This window comes from Anser anser (genome assembly GCF_964211835.1).
Source record: "Anser anser genome assembly, chromosome: 1".
NCBI lineage: Eukaryota > Metazoa > Chordata > Aves > Anseriformes > Anatidae > Anser > Anser anser.
The window spans coordinates 67,528,393-67,555,440 of record NC_139720.1 but is presented as its reverse complement, the minus strand read 5'-3'; the positions used below and the strand labels follow the sequence as shown (position 1 = coordinate 67,555,440).

General features: G+C 38.9%; 1 long non-coding RNA gene across 3 annotated transcripts; it reads right to left on the bottom strand.

The window, feature by feature from the left end:
• Positions 1-24,521, bottom strand: LOC310886043. 3 transcript variants are annotated; one of them, XR_014575087.1, is made up of 5 exons: positions 24,350-24,521; positions 23,066-23,168; positions 4,083-4,251; positions 3,609-3,743; positions 1-2,434 (listed from the first exon to the last, which is right to left on the bottom strand). It is a non-coding gene; the product is annotated as an uncharacterized lncRNA (long non-coding RNA). The 3 variants fall into 3 exon arrangements; XR_014575085.1 differs by having other exon boundaries at positions 1-3,743; positions 24,347-24,521; XR_014575086.1 differs by having other exon boundaries at positions 1-3,743.
• Positions 24,522-27,048: the final 2,527 nt, after the last annotated feature.

Genomic DNA, 27,048 nt, shown 5'->3' with positions numbered 1-27,048 from the left:
TTACTCCCCCAGAAATTCAATACTAGCAGTCAACAATTAGGTAAGAATGAAAAACACTCAGATCTTCATGAGAATATGCTGAGGAACATATTTTCTCCACTTCTTTGATATTGTGCATTCTACTCCATATCTCAGACTGTTTTTACATTTCAGGAAATACCTACCTGTGGTTGAATAAGGCTTAACCAGTAGATGAAGATTTGAAGATACTGTGAGCCAAGCCTCCCAATGAGTATGAGAATAAATGCATCAAGCCTGCAATGATTTCTTTTTCTTCTGGGAGAATGTTAGCTGTAAATAAACATTATTTTGGTCAGAATTTTCCCCTTGGGAAAATATATTTGCACACAATTTTTCTCCCAGGGGCGGGGAGAGGAATGTTTTTTACAGCATCTTTCTCATCTTTCAAGGGAAGCAAATTAGTTGGTTAAGAAATTTTCTTAAACAATCGTTATAGTTTTATTAGTTGGACTATTTTATTTTATTTTTTTTTACATTTTAAAACATTTTACATAACAACATTGAAAGGACACAAGGAAAGATCTTACTGTTATTAATTTACCTGAGGTTATTGAAGAAGCTTTGTTTCGGTTAAGTTTACATTTAAAAAAAAAGATGTTTTCCTTTTTCTGTCTGTTGGAGAGCTTCAGCTATCAATAGTTTTAGGAGTTTATATAAAGTGATCTTGCCAAGGCATAGTGCTGCATTCCAAGTGAATTATGAGTTTCAAGCATTGTGATATTTCATTTCAGGCTATACTAATCTACATGTTTAAATAAATAAATAATGATAATAAAAAAGACAGAAATAATAGTGTAATTTCCAGAAATTGACCCCATTTCAAAGCTAGAATGAATTTAATGAAAACAGTAGGAAGACTTGACTATAATGTCTGTCTTAAAAAAAAAAAAAAAAAAAAAAGTTCAAAGCTGCATTTAGCAACGTATAAACATTCATTATTTGAAGACTTCCTCTAATAACATTTCAACTATGACACACTGTTAAGAGGTGGGTCAGCTTATCTCTGCTCCTTCAGTATTTCTGCATAGCCCATCTCCAGGTGAATCCATTGCACCCCTTGACCTCCCAATGCACCAGAACCCAGCACAAGGTTTACAAAGTGGAGACGAGTATCACTGTGGGGAGTCCAGGATCCAGAGGTAGTCTGGGACCTATGGACCCAAAGGCAACTATAATTTTACAACTGCTCAAAGCCCTTAGTCAAAGGGCAGAGAAAACCAGGGTTATATAACCCCAGTGATGCTCATTTTGATTTTTGGTTCCCTCATCTGATTCCATCTTTTTCTGATGGTATTTAGTACACAATTCCCCATATGGAGTTCCTCATCTTATTATTAACATGCTTTTCTTCATACATCACAAATCATTTAAACAATTCACCCTATCAGATTCCTTAATAAATAAACTATCAGCACTGCTTATAGATTTGAGAGGTGAATTTCAAATAAATGATAATATAAAAGCTTACAGGTAAAATTAATCTTTTGTAGTTTTCCCTCCAATTCCAACTGCAGCTATAAAGCCGCATTTGTTCTACTGTGAGGTACTTCATGAAACTGTAAATCTGCAACACTCTCAGGCTGCTCACTTGGGAAGTGAACTAATTTGTTGACATGAGTGGGAGGCTTCCATTAGCTTCAGCCCCATGACTCAAAGAATCCATCTCTGGAGTCTCTCTGACAACTTTTTCTAGGCAGGATATAAAGGAAAGCTGAATACAGAAGATAACGTTTTTGCAATATAAATAAGGTGAATATGCTTGAGTACATTTTAAAAATAGTGAGATAGGTGAACAGAAGAAATGTGTGTTGTTGTGGGGTTTTTTTTTGGTGTTTTTTTTTGTTTTGTTTTATTTTGGCATGTCCCCAGTGTCAGGGATTTTGGAATTTTCTTCTCTGTGTTTTCCTTGGGACATTGATTTAGACTTACAGAATAAGACAAGACAGATTATGTAAGATCTCTTTGGTGTTAACTTCTCATGCCTCTTTGTCTCAGTGTCTGTCATGCAGAGCTCTGGCTTGATCCTTTGCAACAGTGGCCAGATGTTTTTTGTATCTGCATCCCCAGAACAACACATTAAAGCAGTACGACAAAAATTCAGCTTTATTAAAAAAGGCCTGAAAAAACATCTTGACAGAATGGCTATCACTCATCCGTTTGTACTTTCTTCAAGTCTCTATTAGCAAGCCTAAGCAAATGGATTGTCATCATGTAGAAGAATATTAAAAACAAACAAACAAACAAAAACACAGATGAAAGCTTCCTGCAGCATAGTCCTCCAAGAGTTCCTGCTTCCAGGATTTCTCAACCCACATGCTAGATCTTACTTTCTTAACGAAGGATTGCCACTTTCCTGGGGCCACCAGAATCAAGAACTTATGGAGCTCAGACATCTCCAGCACGCAAGAGAAACCTAGAGGAAACAGAACATCAGAAGATAAGATAGCGATCAATCTGAGAAAATTTACCTAACATACAAAAAGATGACAAAACACAGAAGCTAGCTTATACATTCCATGAATTTGCAAAGTGAGACAGCAAAACTGTCAATGCAGTTTCAGTGTTTGGTGCTTTGGCAATAAGGTATAGAGTGAGAAAGCATGGGGCATTTTTCACGGTGGTTCCCTTTTTCCAGTAAGCTCCAGCCAAGTGGGCTGCTCTTTGGGGAATTTTACAAACTGCAGGACTACAGGCACATGCAAGGATATGCCTCCATAGACCTTGTTGCAAAATTTTTTTGAAACGTGACTTTGTTTTAGCCACTCTTGGTGTAAAGTGTTCAGTTCCAAAAACCTCAGTTCCTAAGCAGGAATAAGCCGAATGAAGAGAGTTCAGAGAAAATAACAGTAACTGTATATTTATATTCAAGGTACGTAATGGTAAAAATAAAGTAAAAAAAAATAAAATCTAGGAACAGATTGTCAGAGATGGACATTGCCACTTCTTCACAGAGGTGAGAGAGCTAAGAGAATTCATTCAAGATGAATACCTTTCCTGATATAATACCAAAGTAATTCAAGGCAGATCTGGCAAAACACAAGGTCAGTACAAAAAGAACTGAAAAACAAAATAAAGGTTCAAAGTGGGAGAGAAGTTTAAAGTTAAAAGAGGGGAGAATGTGATGAACAATGATGTCACCGTAGGAATAGGTGCTAAAGGTTGAATCTAGTTCCTTAAAATTAGAGTGGACGAAGAATAATTTCACATGCACAGTGCCACAGACTGGAAGCAAAATAAAGTCCTTTCTTCATAATTTCTCTGAACTGCTCAGAATCTCTCTGGGGTTGGGAAATAACGTTGATCCACGACAGCTATGAAAAGAGTAAATCACAGAACAGGTCTTCCTCATAGCGACAATGAAAGAGCCCCTAGACAGTAGGACCTGTTACACAGCACTGTCTAATGAGTGGAAGGAGATATTAATTGATTAAAAATAAAATTCACTTTAATGCCAGTGGCAAAAGGGAAAAACATGAGTAAAGATGAGGTAAGGATAAATAGAAGGAAGTAGAATTAGTAGATTCCAAAAAATAAAACTGATGTAATCTCGTTGTGAAAAAGAAAAAATGTTTAATGGCTTTACATACTTGAGCATATTGGAAAAGGACTGAGTTATGCTTCTAACAAACCAGTATTTCCCCTCCTTCAGCCCTTGTGTCCCAATGGTGAAATATTTAAAACGGTGGTAAACTGAGATACTTTTGAGCCATGTGTTGTCATTCCTGCAAAAACACAATAATAAATTTGAATTTTCTTTAAACAAGTTGTTATAGAGCTACTAACACCAAGTACAAATCATAAAATGAGCGAAGATTAAATAAAACATCTGCAAATGTCTTTCTGTGCAGCAATGCCTTTTCAAGAAGTGTCCAGGCTAGAAAGAAGAGCAATGTGATAACATTCATCTAGAGACATGTCAAACTTCTCAGCACACATCTGAGCCCAAGCTTTCCCAGAATTTAAGGGGACTCAGTTCTGAAGTAACCTCAGATGGGTGCTGGCCCATCGTTATGTTTTATTCTGTCTCACATAAACATCAGGCAATTAAGTAACTACTTTACCTTAAGTTTAACCCATGTGGAAAATACAGAAGAAAACTGCAACAGCTTGTAAAAACTATAATCAGCCACAAGCAGCTGAGGGTTTGGATTATGGGAAACATCAAACTGGAACGGGTTGATTCCAATGAAACTCTTCATAGTTGAGTTCAGGACTTCAGAGATGTTGTGCCTAAAAGTGATGGTTGGACCAGAAGTTAATGCAGGGTGTTGTGGAAAGAAAATATAATGACATTTACATGATAAATACACACGTGTGGAACAGCTTAACTGAAAGTAATAAGGACAGAACACCAGATAAAGATATTTGTGGGAGTATCAAAATGAAATCTCATCTTGTTTGTCTGCTGCTTTTTTTCCATGGGGAAAAATAAATAAATAAATAAATAAATAAATAAAACTGTAACTACTCTAGTATTACCTTCTCTCCTTTAATTCTCCATCATCATGCATACACTTTTTTCCCCTGTGTTTCCTCTGTGGCTTGACTAAAGCACCTGAAATATTTTTATGAATCTGGCTGTAGTTAGTGATATTTACTTATGGAGTTCATTTTTTAGGAATAAGACGACCATCAAAATCCATTAGAAATAAGCATACCCCAAACAATATATGACATTGAGTGAAAATCTCTGCTAACTTTCTGGGAGTCTTCCAGAAATATCTATTCTTACCCCTTTTCGGGGGGCGGGGGGGTGTGGCATTCAGAGAAATCAGACTATCTCAAAGTCTACCACACTGCAGGTGTAGACTAATGCTTTCCCTCATCTCCAACCTCCCTACCTACCAAGATCCTGAAAATATACAGATTGTAATCAGGAAAGGACGCATTGCTGGCATCAAGAATATCCATCACTTGGGACAAAAGAGGAGCTTTCTCATTGCACTAAGAAAATTTACTTTTTTTTTTTTAATTAAAAAGTCCAGCTGCCTTTCCTGTACCTATAAATATATCCCCACCAGAACCTTCCCCCACCCTCTTACCCCCTCAAACATTATAGAACACAAAGGATGCTTTCCTGTGACATGTCATAGTGTGAAGATACTGAACACTGGGTTGGAGACAAGAACTTCAAGACCTCACCCATTGCTAGCCTGGCTACCTCATTGCTATTTTTCTTCTTCATGTTTCTCAGCCATAAGAAGGGAAACTACAGTCCCAGCCTCACGGTTGATGTGATTAGGGTAATAGGGTTCAGTCCAACTACAAAGACAGAGCCTGACTTTGTGTTGCATGCTGAGCATGCTGAGGATGCTAGGCATCAGTTTTACTTTCAGCAGAAAATAAAAAGAAAGAATACTTTGCTGCTGCAGCTGCAGCTTCTGGGACTATTGCAAAACACCTGCCCAGCCATCAGCAGGACAAGCTGCACCACTTACTCTCCTCATATCAGATTAAGCACATGAGATATGATGTATTATTGTAATATTAATATAGAACAATACATTACAAATAGTATAGCATAAGCTGTATGATGTATAAAATAGCAACACACATAAAACACTTTCTAACAGGTAATACGATGTATGCTGTATTACAGTATATCGCTGTATAAGCAATATATATACACTGCATAAGTGTATTTTTTTAAAATATTGTAGCCGCATGGATTTTTTCAGATCATGATATTTCAGGAGTTTTTAAATATAAAAAGTATAATATAATTTGTCCATGCATTAGGCAGCCTTTACAAGATTATTCCCATTAAGAGGAAATGTTTGAAATTTGTCATGAAAATATTTGTAGTACTAACTAATTAACAAAAGCCTGGACAGACTGAAGCATAGGATTGATTTCATTGCACAGCTAAAGCAGAGGTAAACAGCAATCCATAACTGAAAAGTATATGGAGGGTTGACAGCAGTGGAGGGGGGTTGGAAAGGAGGTTTTTTGGTTTTCTTTTGCACAAGACACGCATTATTACATTTGAATCCTTAGAAATACATGAGATGTACTTCAATACACCAGGCAGATTTATAAACCAGGTTACTGAATCTGAAACCTAATTTTCACATCTGCTTCACTATAAATGCTTGCTGAGAGATAAAGCATTGGAATAGTGATACAGAGAGTTTATGCCAAAAGCAGGTTATACTACTCATAGGCATCATAAAACTACATACCATGGCTGCTGCTTTAATTCTGTTAAGCGCATCTTTCATTCACTGATGCGGTTTCCAGATGCCATCACTGTCAGTCCATTTGTTATTCCCTCAGTTCCTCCACTCTGGCCCTGTCTGAATGGTTCTTTTTTTAACATTGTCAGGGGATTTCTAGTACTTCAGAAGCACGCATCCACCCCACACACATATCCCGTAGTTGCTGCTATACATGAACAGCTGTTCCCAGGGATGTGGAATAGCAGGAGACATGCATGGACCTCCATTTTCTATGGCACTGCCCTCTGCTACCCTGAGCAGCAAAGCCAACCAGATCGTTTCACTCCAGCAATGATAGCTCAGCTGCTTTTCTCCCTAATGGTGGACAGGGCAGGGAGGCAAGCAAAGCCACTGTAAGACAGAAACCCACCACGTTTCATGAAGGAAATTGTCACCTCCCAGTCCATTAGTCTCATCCTGGGGTCTTGCGAGGCGCTTGTGCAAACAATGGGAAAGTGAAAACAAAATCCAATTTGAACACAAGCAGGACACTTTGCAAGCTCAGGGAAAAAGTACATTTTTGAGTAAAATCTGAGGTGACCATCTGTAGGCCGGGTCAGCCACAGAGCCAGAGCCACTGACAGAGGTATGTGCAGCTCACAGCATTACCAAATGGCAACACTTGATCTCTGCTCGCCCTTCTTTCAACCGTCAGCCCCTGCCACCAGAACTGCACTGCACTGGTCTGCGCCCCTTGTCAAAGTGGCTTCAGGTCCCAAGATTTCATTGAAAAGTTAGGTTTCTAGTATTTATAGGTACCAGAATAAAAATGAAGCATATGCAAACCAAAGAAGTCTCTTGCCTAATTTACCTCAGCGCTGAGGAATTCCGAAGTCTACTGAGATTATTTAAAGATGAATATTCTTTTTTTATTATTCAGCATTTTTGCAATCCAAATTTTCTCTGGTAGTATCCCAGCTTCCAAAATCCTAAATGCCAAACTCACAACTACACTTCTTGACAAACAGAACTGTGTAATTATGTGCTGGCAGTTATTTCAAAGTATTTTAAGTACCAGGAAATGTGGGAACAACATAAATAGCATAATACAAAAGAAAAATAATATGAATCACACAGTGCATTTTTTTTAAGTTAGCTATGTGAAAGTGTTCCAGTTTTAAGTTTAGCTGAAACTGTTGCAAAATCTTCATTTTAACTGATCTGGAGTACCATCAAGAATAATATGCCCTGTTACAGAACATAAGTTAAGGTGAGACAACTGACGCAAAGTCTTATATGTTATTCCTGTCTGTGACTGTCCATTTCTGCTTTTCATCTTCTGCCTTCTGGATACAAGGGATTTGTTCTGGCCAAGCAGAAGTTGTCTTTTCCCACAGCCTGCACTACTTGGGTGGAAACTACACTGTCCTTGCCAAGTGGCCTAAAGTCTGAGGATTTGTTCCAAGTGCACCAGAGTTTTCCAAGAGGACATCACCTCACCATGGAGCTGTTTCCAGAGTTCCATAGCAGCATGAGATAGGAGGGTCCCTGACAACTGTTCTTTCAGCTTCTAAATATGGTTTGAAACAAGATGGATTTGTCGCAGAAGCCAAACCATCTGAATTTAGAATATTATCAGTAATTATATTTTTAGTCTTTTTTTTAACAAACTTAAGATCCAATAATAATAATAATAATAATAATAATATATCAGTAATTATATTTGGAATTGGTGGAAGAACAAATACTTTAGAGAAAGAGGAAATTTTCCTATCAGTTAAGGAACCTTTGGCTTTGTATCATGGCTGTAAATATGACAACAACTGTAATTGTTAATGATGGACAAAGCCTAAAATCTTGCAAGATGCTCTTCCATACTTTTAGCCATGTGAAACCCCTATTCTAAGGCTCACTTGTTTCCTTTCTTAATGCACAGCATGCAGCATGGCAATACATGGACCAATATTACACCCTTCCGGACCAATATTACACCCTTCCGGACCAATATTACACCCTTACTTTTTCCACTGTCCCCTCCCCACTTTATCAAAAATAACAAAATCTAACCCCATCTCTTGCCAGCCCCGAAACAGGCATAATCTCTTGGGCATTTTGAAACTCAGAACATCTTCCAAAAATAGTATAGGGAGACTTGAATCTTGAGGCAAGGAGATGAAAGAAATCTCCAGGTAACTCAGCTTATCAACATGGCTGATAACAACCACAAAATATCTTAAGTGATGGTCAAAAAATAAGGCAGACAAACCAGAAATCATAGATGAACAGAAGAAAGATGAATAGTATATCCTGGAACCTTTCATTTACTGTGCAGATATCCAGCCTTAACATTAACTTCATTCATTTTCTCAGTCTCTGTTGCTACGTGGATCTGGCTTTCTTTCATTTAATTACTTGCAACTACTGCAAACTGAAGAAAACCATCAAATATCAAAAGACTGAAATAAAATGACAAGAATTATCTATTCCATTCAGTCCTCCTCTGGCTGCTGTGACAATGTTTTATTAACAATATTTTACAAGTGGAAAAAAAATAAAATGAAGAACTTGTGGCTGTGTCTCAGCTGTAGAAGAAAGGGAGAGCAATGGTAGCCTAAGTGGCACCTTCTGCTTCTTTCAAACTGCTTAGAGAAACCCAGAGAGAGCTTCCTCCAACAACTTCCAACAAGGAACATAACTTGTACTATAGGGCTTATAGCTGCTCCTAACCCTCCCACCCACACAAGGAGAGCTGATGGAAAGAGGTGAAGCTCAGTGATACCCAGGATTTATTTCCTAGCATCACAATACGTCAGAAGAGAGACAGACAGGCTCTTGTGCTTATTACAGTGCCAAATGCCGCAGACAAGCTGAGTAAAAAGGGACAGGCTAAGAATTTCTGCAGATGAAGACTCCTCTCCCTCAATTTATAGCATAAGAGCAGAGTCAAACCAGAGCTGCTCTGGCCACATTAGAACTGCAAAATCTCACACATCTGCTCTTCAGCCACCCATAATGTATCTAACAGGCAGGCTGCTTCTCAAAATTCCCAGCACAAGAGAAGCTTCCATAAAACTGCACTTTTCATTAAAATACTAACAGACAGACCTCACCACGTCATCACATAACCTGTGACATCTCTGTATCTCTCCTACAACCAGTATTAGGAAAAGTTCTTATTTTCTCTCTTCTCTTTACCTTTCCCTGTCTGAAACATAGAGCCTCAGGCAAACACTGAATGCCCTTTGAATTTGGGGGTGAAAAAGATAACCGTCTCTCTTCTTTTAAATCACTTGGGGGGGAGGGAGGAAGGACATAATATACACGTGTTTTTAAATAAATTACAATGGTACTTTCTTTGCCCTTTAGGATTCCATAGGACATTTGTACAATAAGCTAAAAAAACAAGGAAGAAAGCTAAATTTTCTAATTTATTTTAATTTGTGAACAAAGGGGGATAAAGACAGAGATATTTCCCAGAGACACCTGCATATATCATAAAATATCAAATGTAAAATATACAGATACAATATCATCTTCAACTGTTGCTTTTTTTTATTTATTTTATCATTCCCTACACAAACAGTTCTGTGTAGTACTAAAATTTCCCATCTTTGAGAAAAACTTTTGTTTATACAAAGCAGTTACACAACACTAATGTATCCCTTGTTATGTTTTTGGCTGTTTGGTTAAACCTAAAGCACACAAACCTTCATGCTTCAGGTGAGATCTGCATTTTAACTTTCCACAGCTGGGCACTGCTTCGTTGGCACATATTCCTGCAGACCCCAAAGAAGAATCTAGTAACACCTGTAACTCTGCACAAGAGGACACATAGTGCAGACCAAAACACAGAAAGGCACAGATGCAGATGCTTCTGTGTGTGTACATGGCACTAACCAAATGCAAGTCATAAGTAGCTCATTTGGTCTGCTCTTGCCTTTGAAATAAAAAGCAGCTCTAGATTCAGATTTTGAGTTACAGGTAGGCATTCAAGGATGTTCAGACTGTGGATTAAGTTTAAATCTCTTGCAGAGAAAGTAAGATGGGAAACAGAGTTTCTTGGAAGAGAGGAAATCAGAGTAAATCAAATGCTGAATTAAAGGTCTAAGCTGGTGGGAGCAAGAAAGTACTCTTAAACATTAATATCATGACTGAGTGCTAATCTGAATTATGAATGCCTAAAGAGTACCTGAAATTTTGAACAATGTGAGGGATGTGGGGAAAGAAGCTTCATGGACAACTGGACAACCCATGTTGAAGTCAGAAAATCAGAGCATGGGAGAACTTTAAAAAAAAATAAAAAATAAAATCCTTGAAAGCTGAGACATCATTTTGAACCAAACAACAATGTTGCAAACTAGTTCCTGCAGATACGTTTCTGATAAAAAGGCAATATTCCAGCATTCCAGCACACTTTTTGTATGATTTATCCCTTTGCTAAGTGAGATGCACACAGATGAAGAGAATTCATTTAACCAGACTACAGCCACATAGATCTTATTTGCTTCAACTCCATTTAAAGACCAGGAAGGAAAAGACCATTAAGGGACAAACTTGCACAGGGCTTTATCTGCAGGGCAGGGTCCAGTCCTCTATAATTAGGTGGGATGAGTTGCTGTGGGATGGTGTTGGGGACAGGTGTACTCAGGCTCCTTTGCCTGCAGGAAGACTCTGTACGAGCAGGCAAGATGCATGGTGAGGATGTCTGAAAGCAAGGAGGAAGAGCTGCACCATTGTGTCCTGCTAACCTGTGCGGTAATTGAGTGGCATCATCAGCATAAAAAGTCAGTGTATGTAGGACCTTTGTTTTCCTTTTCAGGGTCAGGAGCCAGCTCCCACCCCAGCCAGTAAGCATACCTGTCAGCTGCAGAAACTGAGCTATAACTGGCTTAAAATAACACCCCTCCTCTCAAGATCTGGTGCAGCATCATTCCTCACTCAAAAGCTGTTCATGAGCTTTGTGAAAAGAGCAAAGACTATTTGTATGAACGTTCCAAATTTATTTAATTCTTTGCCAGCCTTCCTGAGAGGAAGGGCAGCAGAGTTCTGAAAATGTTTTGCTATGTGTTTCAGGTTGAGTTAGCATAAGGAAAAACTCCATTTTCAAGATGTCTCTCCCCTCCTTTTTGTCATGATAGCTGTGTCAGCTGAAAAAGCAAATTAGGAATGTATGAGGGAGCTCCCACAGCTGGGGATGTTCGGATCTGAGATTCTGATTGAGATTTGTAGAGCTAAAGTAAACGTACAACATCAAGAACTAGGTTCGTGCAGCAGGATCCATCACCTAGGGTTATGCTGATCCAGACACTTCTATCTGGGGATATCTTTCATCTATAATTCCTGGGGAAAAAAAAATGATACAAAAAGAGACAAGGCAATCTTCCCCCCAAAGAAATCTCTCAACCCCTTGCTTCAATCCTTTATTCGAATCTTACTGCAAGTTCAAAATTCTTTTGGGTTTAAAATAAATAAGTGAAAGAATCAATATATTTCAATATATCTGCCTTTTGTTCTTGCATCTATTCTGTGCTCCACTGAAATGTGTAGAAGATGTGTCAAGATAACACAAAATGACTGTTCTTCCTCCCATGTTCTCAGCAAGAAAGGAAACACTGTGGCCTCATGAGAATATTTTTTAAAAAACAACTGTGGCTTATCCTGCAAAGAGCTCCATGGAAACATCAATGGAACTCATTGCTGGACTGCAGCCTAAAGCTGGGATTTAGCTCGGTTTTTTGAATTTGTTCCTATTTTGTCCCAAACAGCCTACACATCTCTGGTACAGCTCTGCTGGCCTGTCAGAAGCTAAGCTGTGTTCTCCAACTTCTTTTAAAACAAGATGCCAAATAGCCATGAAATGGTAACGACTTTCAGTATGTGACCCACTAACCTACAGGAGGAATACAGGTAAAACTTTGTTGACTTATGCTGCATTATGTAAAGCCAGGATCAGATAAGTGCTGGTATTTTTTCTATGCTTGCCACGATGAATAAAAGCACACAAAGCTTTATTTCAAAATATAAATGAGGTTGGACTGAACAATTCCTGTATTTCTTTTAAAAATTACACAGAAAAGAATTGTCAATCAATTTTATAGGGAACAATTATTGTTAAACCTCATTCAAGACTTTCTGTACTGGTCTTATTTTCTTAGCATAGAGCGCATTATAGTGATTCACATATCAGGTGGTATCTTTATGCCCTGTTCTTTGAATGACTTCATCCTTCAAGCATAAAGCCACAAGAGAATCCTGAAAAAACCTTTTCAACTTGTTGATCTGAAAAAGTGTTTGAAAATCAGAGAACCCTAGTTATTTTATATCCTTGACTTCATTATTTTACAAAGTACAGCTACATGTGTTCCATTTTAACCAATAAGCAGGCCCTGGAAAAGTATAAATATGCCACTCAGTATGCAGGGTTTTTTTTCCCTATCTGCAACAAGATGTTCTGCCAACTAACTCACATTTGCATGACATTGTAATATTTCCATTAACTTGGCTGATAAAAGTTTTGAGTGTCTGAATATGTTGGCAACCTTCGCAATTTTTAAAGAAACTTTGGCTTATCTCTTTTTGAGGGGGAAGTACAAGGACACACCACCAACAAAAGTTTAAAGGACTAAAGGCCCAAAACAGATCATCATGACTTAGAAAAATGTTAATTTTAGTCTACTTAGCCTCATGTTTGCTTTAGGTAGGAGAGCAATTTATTTTATTTACTTATTTTTAGCGTTCAGCTGCTCTAAATGTTTTGAGGAAATCAACATTATAAATGAAAGGGACATCCTGTAGAAGTTGCGCATAGAACCAGAGGAACTGGTTGCGGTCATATAAATGAATGTAGTACAACATAGTATTAGCCAATAAGACAAAATTAGAGTCAAACACTGAAAGCAGCCAAAGGCCAGAAGGGCAATATAAAGGGAAAAAAAAAAAAAAAAGAGAGAGAGAGAGAGAGAGAGAGAGAGAGAGAGAGAATCCCAAATAATTTCTACTTTTAAAATTCTAAGAGAAGCTGGCAGATCATGTACATAGAAACCTTACCCTGGGTGAGCAAACAGGGTCCACCAAAACAAGTCTCATCCCTCAAATACGAGACGCCAAAGAGACAGAAATCCATACCATACAGAAAACTATAAACAAGGAAATGGATACCTCATAGCCTAAAAGTAAGCAGGATGCTAAAGATTCTGCTGCTCTGAGAAACAAGGGGCAGAGAAATCACACAGGGTCATAGAAATCAAGAGAAGCAGCACTGTTCTGTTTGTATCCTCAGAGACCCATTTGAAAATCAAGCTCCTCTCCTCCCACCCAAGAAAGTGTCATAAATGCTGGAACTGGGAAATTACATTTAGTTTTTCTTCTTTCCATTAAAAAAAAAAAATACAAATCTTGAGTTATCAACATGAAGAAAATCATAAGTTCAGAACAAGAATGTTGAACAAGGACCTGGGCTGAGAAGACCAAGGCCCCCTGCCTTTCTCCTTACTCACAGCTCCAGAGCCCACCGACAGGAGGGGGAAGAATACTTCCCTTAGATTTCCTGCTGTTGTCAGGCAACACTCCTACATGCTTTAATGCACTGATTAAGGGCCCCACAACTTAACCTTTAATTAGTTCATCACTGTCTCACAATCAGCAATGTGCAGCATTCACAATTCTAACTCTGCTCTGCACAAAACTAACTTGGTCCTGCACAGTATTTTGTGCATCAGTATTTGTAAGTGCAGGTTGTTTTCGAACTAGTAAGTTTTACTATGTGGGAGAGATGGCTTTTCTTCTTCTGTAGGGTTACGCTAGAATAACTCTTGTGGCTTCTAGAAATGTTGTACAGATGAGAAATTCAGCCCATCCTGTCTCATAATAGGTTTTCTGTTTGGTTGGTTGTGTTTTGTTTTGTTTTTTAACATAAGGAACTGAATACTGCTGCACATACATAAAAAGTCCTTTTTAAAAGCCCAGGTGCACAGTGCTGCAGGACATTTTTACCTGCAAATTCTTGCACCCATGCACTGCTCCATGTAACATAACAGAATCTCATCAAGCACAACTGATCTTACCACACTACTGGGTCCTATGTAATGCAATCTCTTGGAGCCTGGAGCCACATTTTAACTTAAGAAAGAATTTTAATGGTCCGCAAGGTCTGTGGCCCAGAGGAAGAAAGCTTTATTTGCCTCTTTTCTACTTGCTCTCCAGAAGAGACCTTGCCCCCACTTAACTGCAGATGGCACAGAGATCTTCCCAGGGATGAATCCACTGCTACTGCACTAAATCCACCTTGCCTTACTTAAAGGGTAGGAATAAGTGTGTGGCTTTAACTTGGCTTAAAATACCACTGGTAAAACAAACATGTTCCAGAACTCTAATCTGTGATCATGCAAAAGCTCTGCTAGGAAGCAGTTCAGAGGCTCATGTTCTTCTCCTCACTTTGGGGCAATACGATGCCCCTGTTAATTTAAGCCACTTTGTCCTTTAGGTTTATGGTTCCTCATGATCTTGCCGCTAATTTGTTCACACTGTTTTTAGAATTGAAAACAAGCCTGTGAGGGACTGTTTCAAATGTCTTTACGTTCCCATACCAGTAACTCAGAGCAAGAATAGTTCCAATGTATCTAAGAGCAGTATTTAAAATCTGTAACAGCAGTGGGTGAGAAAGAGCTACGTCTAATGAGCCTCAGCCCACTAGAACATATGTTTGTCAGTAACGTAGACTAAGTGCCAGGATTTATTAAGAAAATTAGTATTGGAGGCTCAATAAATGGCTGTACAATAATGACTTCGTGTGAAAGCAGATCATATGCAGAAAAGAAAATCAAGAAAAAAACACATTATTCATATCTGAATGTTTTTATTTCTGCAATCTACCATCCGTTCTTTAGCACCAGCCAGACTGTTTCTTGAGATAAACCTTTTAATCTAGGAGTCACTGCCAATGAGGTTCTGTATTTGTGTCTGCAAAAGGGTCTAATAATAGTAAAGACATTTTGGTGCACACTGAAAACCGGAAAGAGAAATAAAAGAACCTTTAACCCAAAAGAGCATCTTACTTTATACCCTTTGGATTCCATAGGAAAGTATTTTTGCACAGTTCATGGAAGATCCCAACTAATGTTTTTCCAAACAATACATAAATAATCCACCTGGAACACTGTGATATGGCCTGATGTTTCAGTGACTGTTCAGAAATCTCATCTTTTCCAGTACAAATTCTGCAACATCTTGGAAGGCTTTAACAGAAATAAATGGTTAAAAATACATAGACAGCAGCACTCTTCATGGGGATGTAACACCCAACAGGGAAGCAAAGAACGGCAACATGAACAATGGTGTAAAGAACACCTTACAGCACTACAGCTTCATGGTGTGGAGCCCATCCTTCCTGAAGTACCATGGTCAAAATTTGACATCAGTGAACACCTGCAACGAAAACCAGCCTTCATATTGTTTTAGTTTTGTACTGAAAGGCTGCGTATCTGCTGCAAGAAGAGTATCATCTGTCTCATTATTGGTTTAAAAGTCATTCTAACCACTATTGTAAAGCATTTTTTAAGTTAACAAGTTACCTTTCAAAAACTTCTCTGTTGCAATCTTAAAAATGATTTACAGACAGGTAGTCCCATCTCCCTATTAACTAATTTTAGGCACTTAACTAGAGTTACCCTGAGTATCCTAGGAGATAATGAGGCACCTGCTGACAGCAATTGAGATCTTACTGCTATGAACAACTTTTTTCTCTCTACCGACTACAGGGGAGACTTAGGACAATTATGCTCCTAACTGAAGTGCATCATTTACATACCTAAAGATAGGCAAGATGAATGCAGGCCTAGAGAACCTAACATTTACAGAGAATCAGTGTACCTAAGGTGCTTATGTGCACAGGTCATTCTTGAAAAAGGCTTTTACGCCCCATGTTGGGTCTTTAGGTACCTAATTCCCACCAAATTCACCAGGAGCTGGTGAATAACTACCTTTAAAAGGCCTTTCCCCAGAGCACATTTGAAAACATGTAGCAGAAGAAGAAAAAAAGCTGAATTACCTTGTCAGATTTTCCAGCCCTTCTGAGGGCTCAGAAGAATCCTGCTGGTTTTATGTTATTGACATGATTTATGAAGGTCAAGGAGCTGTGAGCAGCAGCCCTAGGTAGATGCTACAGCTGACAGCGTTCCTCTTCAGGGGGAATGCAGAGGGGCCACAAGCCAGTTACAATATGCAAAGCGTATCTCCATGATATGTAGCACTTGAGCACTTTCTAAAACCATATTTGATAAGGATTTGAGTATTTATTTGCAAGGCAAATATATCCTTATTTTGACAAAAGGAATCTGCTACAGTCCCAGCAAAACCTTTCTAAAAAATAAAGGCTCAAAGGAGAAAGCTAGAAGCACAGACAAAGTTGGCTACTATTTAGCATACAAAAATCGAGACAGAGTTGAGGATTTACCATGAGTCCAGAGGACCTGATAATGTCCCATATGTAATAATAATAATAATAAAACAAAACAAAAAAAAACCACCAACACCAAAACAAAAAAAAAACCACACACATCATAATGAACCTATGAGATCTCCATTGCTATATGCTATGGGAAGAGGTACAATCCTTTTCTCTCTCCAAAGATGGACAGGTTAGACCCAAAATGTGTCAGCTGGTTTTTCATATATGAATTTTTACAATAACGAGGTATAACAGAAAAATGTGAGAAATTTAGGCAGACAAAATTAGTAAGGAACGTCCACCTCCAAACTTCCTATTGCTTACATCATGAAAAGAAGAAAACATCTGTAGTGCTGACAGTGGTCCCCTCCTCATTATTAACTTTCAAAAAGGTATTGTATGAATTTCTCATACATCTCCACCTAATCTTACCCTTAGCTCTAAAATACCCAGTTGTCAAATGCCAGATTTTTCACTTCAGACAAGTCTGACAGAAGGGAAGTTCTTCATCAGTACAATCCTCTTTGCATATAATACTACCTGATGCAAACCACAGTCCTTCCCCATGCCATGCCATCTACTTCGTAGATTTTTATTCAACTAGTGGTATGGCCAATTTGCAGCAGCTCCTCTTGCCAATAGCAAGAAAACGTTGTTCTGCTTAGAGAACGGTCTTTCCACCTTGGAGGAGTAGGTGAAAGATTTAATAACAATAGCAAATATAAGGGTGGACAACATAGTGCAAATATGCTGAAGTCAACAATTTTCTTCTCTGCTAGCTAACCATTTTGCTGTCAGGTACTATTGTTTTACCATTGGTACACCTGTCATTGCCTCCTTTTGGTATTTCCTATCCCATCATGCCCTCTCCGATTATACAAGTACCTCCTAAATGATCTCTTCTGCATGACTTTGTCATCTTAATTGCAGGCCAAGGACATGTACATCCAAAATGTCCCATCAGAAACATCAAACATCACGGAGAATGAGAGGGAAAAAGAAATGATGATTACTACCATCAGAAACATGCATCGCCTAATCAGATCACCATTGTTACTAACTTTGAAGTAAAAAACTGTGCCCATCTAACAAGCTGTTGATCTCACATCTTAGGTGGACACATCTTCTGTATGTCATACAAGTCTGGTGCTCTACTGGGTAATGTGTCCTAGGATACACTGCAAGGCAAAGTGGAAGGCTGACATGACAACCTCAGGTAGCCACTGCCAATATTTATTGGTAAAAGTGATAGACAGAAGGCTTTCTAAGGAGAAAAGCTAACTTTACATGAAATAATTTATCACAAACTTGAAAATATTCCATTTCCTCTTAACCAAGACACAGCAAAATGTTACATTGGACACATTCCTAAATGGAGGGAAAAGATGAAATGGGCATCTCCTAAAGTTACATTTCCAGTTTAGATTTTGATTAACTATGTTTTTTATTCTGGCTGAGTCAAATTCCTGCATTCAGACATGGAAGATGCTATAGAAGCCTTTCTGATCATACAGCTGCAGTGTTACAGGGTCCTGTGGTTTGCAAGTGCATGGAATATTGGGAAATTAAGTAAACATGGTTTATTCACAGTGGTGTCAGCAGTCAGGTCTAGAAGAGACAACACTTCAGTGCAAGGCTGTTCGCTGTATTAAATAAATACTGAATTTTAAGAGTGTGGTCCATTTTCTTCATTATAACATCTGATATCTGAGCCTAGTGAACAAAAATGCTATAAAGAATCTACGGTCCAGAGCAGGTTATTCTTTTACAGAAAAAATTAATAACAATACTTAATATTCTATGCAACTCTCTTAACCATTCTGGACCTAATATTTCCCTTCCATAAAGCAGAGATTGTGTGCGTTACTCTTGTAAAGATCACTATGGTGATGAAAAAAATATTTCTCATACCTAATCCGTCTTCCCAGTGAATATGTTCCTTTAGAAAAAGATTAAAAACCTAATGGATACACAAGCTTGATATAGGCTCAGCAACATTTTCTCTCATTACGGAAGACATAAAACATATGCTTATGTGGGACACAGGTTATGGCATTACTTCTGGTTTCTTTTTGTAAATTTGCACTCTATGAATTAGAGGCCTTTCAGTTCTTTATTGAGGTTTGTGGTGGCCTCTAGTGGTGGTTGTGTGAATGTTGTGTGAACTCACCCAGCTGTTCACAAGCTGAAATATGGCTATGAACAAAAATAAATAAATAAATAAAAATGTGTTGCAAGTTGTGGCTCACTGTCTCTCACACAGAAAGGGTGGGAAAGAAAAAAAAAAAACCCACACAGCAGTGCCTTTGTATATCTGACACTTTGGGATGACAAAAGTAAGCTTTTTGAAGGTGAAGAAATACAGAGGGAAGAGGGGAACCTGAACAGGCTTGAGAGCTACAACCTAAGTAAACCTTGTGAAGTTCAGCAAGGCCTGCACCTAAGATGAGGCAATCCCAAGCACAAATACAAGCTGGGTGATTAGTGGACAGAGAGCAGCCATGTGGAGAAGGACTTGGGGGTGCTGGTGGATGAAAAGCTCACCGTGAGCTGTCAATGAGTGGCTGCAGCCCAGAAAGCCAGCTGTACCCTGGGCTGCATCAAAGCAGCGAGGCCAGCAGTGCGAGGGAGGGGATTCTGCCCCTCTGCTCTGCGAGGCCCCACCTGGAGCCCTGCGTTCAGCTCTGGGGCCCCCAGCACCAGAAGGACATGGACCTGTGGGAGTGGGCCCAGGGGAGACCATGAGGATGATCAGCACCTCTCGTACGGAGACAGCCCAGAGGAGGCCATGAGACTGGAGCACCCCTCCTATGGAGACAGGCTGAGGGAGCTGGGGTTGTTCTGCCTGGAAAAGGGAAGGCTCCAGGGAGACCTTACAGCAGCCTTTCAATACTTAATGGGTGATTATAAGATAGAGACTTTTTACATGGGCATGTAGTGATAGGACAAGGAGTAACAGTTATAATTTAAAAGAGCAAGGATTTAAATTAGATATTAGGAAGAAATTCTTTATGAAGATGGTGAGGCACAGGAGCAGGTTGCCCATAGAAGTTGTGGATGCCCTGGAGGTGTTCAATGCCAGGGCCTTCGGGCAACCTAGTCTAGTGGGAGGTGTCCCTGCCCAAGGCAGGGATTGGGCTAAATGATCTTTAAGGTCCTTTCCAACCCAAACCACTCTATGATTCTACAAAACCACTTCATTTGTTCTTCAGTTCTTTGCAAACAATCTAATCTAAGACCTTTCCTAATATTTCTTAACATTTCATCTCAGTAAACAAAAATAGTCCTTCTTTCCATCAGCTTTCCTTAACGTCTTCAGGGTCTAGGGCTTTTAAGGTGAAATTCACTCTGGAAAAGGAATCCAAGGATGGCCTTCAGTAGCGGAACACAGTGTGAGCATGCCATCACACAGAGCAGCCAGAACAATGTTTTTATAATCGGATTTTCTTCATAGAATAAATTATTTTGAACTTCATTCTTTACCCTGTCTCCTAAATATCTCTCAGGTTCATTTCAAAAGCATGACACTATCCTCTGTTGCTGGAAGTACACACATTTTCCTCTAGGGAACACCTTTGCATATACTGTCAGGCCTTAATGGCTTCTTCGCCAGATGCCATTCATCATTTCTTTCTTACCTACTTTGAAATCTTTTTCATGAAGAGACTTTTGTTATCCAAACCAGGAGTCTCTTTGCTACACCACTGCACAAAATCTTTCAATTGTTTCCCTCTTCTTTCCCTCCTCTCTTCCTCCCCACTTCAGACCGAAAGGACAGGCTTCAGTCCCATGAGAGGCCCTAAAACTGGCAGAGTGCTGAGGTGAAGACAGCAGTAACAGCAGCAATCACTTCAGACGCCACATTATCTGCGTTCAGTGGATCTGACAGAATCCATTCCTGGCACGCTTGCTAGCAGAAATCAAACTTTACAGAGTGCTTGTCAGAGATGTTTGAACTAGACATGCTCAGAAAGGACCCAATGAAATACGAATATATTTGAAATTCAGAGAAGTTTCTTCTCATTTCTTCAATGGCTGTTTCAGAACTCTCACTCTACTTATCTTTTTAGTTTTTAATCTCAAATTCAAAACATTTAACAGTCAATTAAAAATAATTACATCCTTTCATTCAGCTTTTCAGCTGTGTTCCCAGAAGAGGCTAATGCCTCAATGGAAGAAGCCACAGAACAGCTACAAAGTGAATGCTTATGTGGGCTGGGAAACTGAGGCACAGAGAGAAGATCACACAGATACGATGTGACAAGGTCAGAAATAAAACCCAATTTTCCTAATTCCTAGGACCCTGTCCTAATCCCTGAACACATTCCTTTCCTTGCAAGGGGTATTTCAAAATGAACTGTTAAATCCCACCACCGTTCTCATCTTTCTCTGGCCAGATGATATCCCATGTTGCTTTCATTATTGCTTTGTGCTGTCCTTTGGCTCTCCTGCTCCACTCCAGCTCTCTTGGCTTGGCCCACAACCTCCTCAAAAGCACAGTGCAAGTATTATTTCTGTTTCATGCAAAGCTCGCCTGAATTTGTGGCAGGGAAAAGGCTGCAGAAAAACTGTATCGTATGACTCCCAAATGAAACCAGCTGCCTATTATTTCCATGCCTGTAACTTTAGACCAAATTATGTGAGCTGGAAAGCTAATCTTTGGCCACCCTTTGACAAAGAGGACCTTTTTTTTATAATCATTTTTATTTACATTCTGGGCTGGTAGCATAGAAATTTGATCACAAATATGACCTTGTTGTTATCTGCTCTTGCTTAGCCAATTTTGCTGCTAAGCAAATAGTGATATATCACAATAGTGATATGGAATATTTGCCTTAATATGTCTTTAAACTGTAGCTGCCAAGTCTACTAACAGGAGGCCTATGGTCAGTGACAAACTTTAACAGGTCATTGAGATCCAGGTGCTTATGACAATTGACAGTACTTGCAAAATTTTCCTGCAGCCTTTACCCTGCTTCCTGACAGAGTGTCGAGATTTCACACCAAGCTCCATGGTATTGTAGACTGACCATGTCTGGAAACCACAATCCTAGATCACCTCTAGATTAGGTATTACCTATAGGGGCGAATGTAGATATAGCATTAGACTAGAGAAGGATACCGGTGCCATGGGATCACTGAGAGTAGCTGACAGTCGCTATTGCTACAAGCTTATCTATCAAATCAACATTGCTTGTCTTTTGAAATCAGTTCTCACTCAGTGCAGGAACTGTCCTGTGAAACACTATGGCCAGCACTCTGCAAGGTGTAAGAGTAGCTGATCATAACTGTCCCTTCAGTTTTTAATATAGTTTTCTCTTGAGCCTATATATTAATAATCAAGTGCTCATCTTGCAGTTTCCAGTGCCTTAATTTACTTCACGTCAAGCATTTTGGAAGTGAAGATCCTCCTCCATGCTACTTTATTCTCAGTGGGGGGACAGGGCTAGTAAAAAAATTAGTAAAAAATTTATATTTTTTCCCCTCATGTTCTGCCTGCCTTACATCCTACACTTCATTCTCAGTTGTTCTGCCTGTTTGGGGTCTTGCAAATGACTATGCCTGTCAGTTAATTGATACTTGTAAGAATATTTTTCAAACTTAGGCTCTAGTGGGTGTGAATGCATGAAAGTAGCCACAACATAGCAGTACTTAGTGGCTTTAACCAAAGTCAAAACTTCAATTTATTAGGAATTGAATAGTGTCTCTTCCTTGAGTACACACAAAAAAAAAAAAAAAGCCATTCATATCTTTGACCACCTGTACTCTTAAATACTCTTAAATTCAAATGGGTTGTGTCTATGGCACATCAATACTATCTGATCTGCAAGTGGATACTGTTTGTTGAACTTTTTCTCCCCTCAACATTTGAAAAGCCATCAAAATGTAAAGGCCCACATATTCAACCCTCAAAAATTTAAAGTGGTTTATGCAGCCTATTGAGAAGTAGATAACTATTTTCCTAAATAAAGCAACAGATTTCACAGAGCTAAAAGTAATACCTTCTGCCTTTGGAGGAACTGATGAGGATGTTTCATTGGAATATTGTGCAGTGAAATATTTACCACTGATACTATGGAAAATCTGAAGGTCTATAAATAGAAAGTGGTAGAAGCAGCATGCCTCAGTGCCAGCTCTGAATTGTTATGGTCTATTCACAGCCAGCATCTTGAGGCTCAGAATAAATCCTGCAATATACATTCTTCTGAAAGAATTCATGGTCAGGAAGAAAGCTGACTGGTGGTATGAACTCACTGTAAAACAAACACATGCACAAATCCTTGTGCTCTTTCTAAGGGTAATGGATTCAAATCTAGTTCCATCCAATTATTTCTTCATTTTCAGAGGGCACAGAGGAATGAAAGTATTCAAGCTTTATCTTAACCCTGCTAGATCTGCATAACAGAAAACGGCTTATAGCTTAAGGCAAAAACATACTTACTTTTAGAATCTTTGGCTTCCTGGCTGCACATCTCATAGGCTGTGAGGTTCCAACCTCCTTGGCCTGCTTAAGCCTCCACTTCAGCAGATCTTCAGTGTAACACCTTAGTGAAAGTGAAAAAACATTGATTAGCTAGCATGGCAGGCATGCAACAAGCCCAGTGACTCCTCTGTAAACCTGGTACTTCAGAGATCTCTCTGGCTCTCCAAAAATCACATTATTATTATTTTTTTAATGTTGTATTTCTGATTTTTCATTTAAATGCAGAATAACAGCAACAAAACCTAGATCTGAAAATCCTAGATCATATACAACACTAATCTCACCACATCTGCAGGTTTTGTCTTAGACATGACTCAGAAGAAAGGTCCCAGTTCCTCACAATTCTCACAGACTTTGTTTTCCTCAGTAGTTTTGTAGTAGCCAGAGTTTTAGAATTTGGTTACTAGCACATGAATATCTTGGCAACATTACATAATGAAAGTGTCCCTGTAGTTCTAAATGAATATATGTATATTTGTACATGTTTGTGTGTATATATTTACCTAAATGTCAACATAAGCTGTTAAATGTGAAAACAAATCCTGGAGACTGTAAATTATAGTGTGCATGTGGCAGTCAGTTGTAGTTGGGTTTGCCTACTGATTTTCACTTTACAATCTTGCTCTCATACACTCATTACTTATAAAAGACTTCCTTTTATTGTTATTGGTAACAGTGCTATAGTAGCACTTAAAGACTCAAGCCCTTTCTTTTAGGTATGGTATGTAATACACAGGCTGTTCTGTGATTAGTTAAGAAAGGTGTCTCAGCTCTTGATGTGGGTCATGTAATCTTGCTGAGCTGTGCATTCAGCAATGCCCCAGACAACCCTTCCTACCAACTGTGCACCATACAAGGGGCAGAAGTGGGTTGTTGACAGGATTTTGGCACCTTAGAGTACCTAGAAGACATGCTACTACATGGTTCACAGATTATTTTTAAGGCAATTTCCCAAAAGGCTCTACTCTGATCTCCTTCTAGTAGAATTTATTCAAATTATTTAAGCTACTTGGACCTAAAATTAAGTCTCTTCATAATATTGTTTAGTTACTGGGGCAGTCCAAAAGACAGCCTTTCAGAAATAAAACCTAGCCTGAATTATTTGTGGTCCATCTGCTTTCATGTTAAGCTTTAAGAGCATAGTTAAGCTCTAAGCAGTAATGCTAGACTTGGACCTGCTTTGGGATGTAAAGTTTGAAGCACCAGCTGACATGAACAGAGTTTACAACTGAGATTTACCACCTGACAGAAGTGTAACAAGAACCAGTAGCAAACACAGAGAGGAGACTGCAGCCTCAAGGACTTCCCAGAGCATCCTCAGAGGGCAGCATTGTGGTTTCCATCACTACAGCAGACTCAATCCAACTTTTCTTGGTTGACGTAGCAGTATGCAGCCATTGTCATTATGTTCCTTGCAGCATTGTATTTCATAGAGAAGAAAAGGTTGACAACAGATCTGAAAACTTACACATCTGTCTAATCCTACACACCACTGTTGGGTTCACTTGAAAATATCTTGCTTCTCAGAACTTGTCACTAACTTTAGTTAGTGTCTGTCCTAAGCCAACCTCAATATAGAAACTTACTGTAACCCATACAAGGCGAATGTCAGTTTTTATTCTTCCAGCGTGCCCATTTGAACAGAAGAAATTTTGAAACCAGTAAGACTCATTAGAAAGTGTCAGAGTTTTTCCTGTCTTGAAACAAATAAGTGTTAGTTTTAATGCTTTTAGTGTCACTAAGATATGGCAGAACATTTCTAATTTGGTCCTGTTGGTATTGTGATATCTGGGAGTTCTGCTTTGTCATCACCATCATCTGTGAAGACATCTCTTATGCAACTACCCAGGAACCTTACAGCCCAGACTCCCAGCTGACACAACTCAACATACCACAGTCATCACAGAGAGGAGAATTTTCTTCAAAATATTTACAAGTGAAAGCCCTACAAGTTAAGTAACATATTAGCTATTGTACTAGTTTTCAGAATAGAGAAATAACTTTTTCAAGCTACTTTTCACAAAGACTACTGAAGCAAGCTGAAAAATTCCAATGGATACTGACACTGCTTTCAAGAAATTTTGGGTGACTTTATAATACGCTCACTTGGCCATTGCAATATAGACTGTCACAAAGAGACTTTGCTTAGGCTAAAGTTATTCTAAATAGCTGCAATTTTTAATCCCTACTTTCGTACACAACCTGGAAATTGATTTAAATCATCAAGACACTCTAAATAGTTAAGAAATTCAAGATACTGAAAAGATTAAGGAACAAAATACTTGCTAATTCTAATGCTGTACATATACCAGGGTTATTAATTTCATGCAATGGCAACAAATTATAGAGGTCATGAAACCTTGCTTCATTGTGATATTTTTGGTCTTTCAGGTTGCAGGAACTGATCCAGTTAATAAGTTAAGCACACTCAGTTAATAAATTTGATTTCTGAGACTTAACTCACCTTTGACACATAACAGATTAAGCGTTCGTAAGCACCAAACCATTTCTGGTGTTGTCCTTTGCTGTCCCTCACAGCAGCAGTGGTTATTTTAACTTTCATACCAAACTGCAATGATTACAGAAGGAAGCTTCTTAATATGAGTTAGAGGCTGCTGATTCACATGAACTCTCTCCACTGGCAGTCAAAGCCTCTACCTCAACTTGAAATCAAGTCCAACTACATAGGGGATCCACAGGTCTCCTTTGGTCCTGCTGTACGAAGGAGCTAGAGAGAAACCATATGACATTGCATCCACCTGTAGTCAGAAAGGAGAGGAGTACCAGGTCTTTCTCCTGCTAGTTTCGGAGGCAGTCTCACTGTGACCTGTTAGAGGCAGCATTTGACCACACTACTACTTAACCTGAAAACTGGCCTTGTGCTGAGGATCCCAGCCACAATAATGCTCCTGGAGAGACAAACTTTCTTTTAGATTTCTGGCTTCATCTAGTAATGAGATGGAAGTAAGTTGTTGCAATTCCACCCAGAGAAAAGAGAAGTACTTCACTATTTAGGCCAGAGATTGACAACTATGGGCATATAGAGATCTCAGCACCACTCTGATGCTGCAGTCTAAGGTGGTGTGGCAGTTAGTAAATCTCTACTACCCCAGAGTGGGCAGATGTGGAAGCCGTATCTGGAAAGACCACCTGGGACTGCCAGGACTCAGCATTTTGAATGTAGTTTTCAGCCTGGTATGGCAGAATACCACAGACTCAGCACAGCTCCACATCAGCAAAATCTAGGATAACCTGCACAACGTTCATTGCTAAAACAGCACAATATATGATTATGATTGCAGCTTATATTGTGGCTAACAAAAGAAAGATTAATAGCTTAATAACAAGGGAAAAATCATCATTTAGTGAACTTAGCTGAATGATTTTTCAGAAAGCAGACAGTGTCTATTGTTCCTTGATGACTACAACTGTTAGAAGAGCTTGGGACTCCATGTTGGTCATGACTGGGAAGAATCATTTACCCTGAAATTTGGGACACTGAGTACACATCACCTCTTTGAAATTATAAATAATATGAACAAAGTCCCTTTTTATAGCTACTGCATCACAGTGAAATAAGCTGGGGAAAAAAAAGAATGAGGCTTTGGGTGAAACTCCAAGCCACTTGAAGGCTTCTACTGAGTTAATAAGGTCATGTATTGCCTCATTTCCAATTTCTTTTTTATTATTATTATCGTTGTTGTTGTTTCTTGCTTCCCTTTGAGCACACAAAACTAATAAACCTGCTTTTATCTCAGAGAAATAAGATAACACTAGTGAAATCTGCAAGAGAAAGTGGGCATAGAAATGCCTTTTTTTTTTTAATAAAGGCTTTAATAAAGATGTATATACAAGCCTTGCAGCTCTTCAATAAAAGCCTGAGCCTGCATGTTGCTTATAGACCTCAACTTCCCCTGAAGTCAGTAAGCGATTTTACAAGA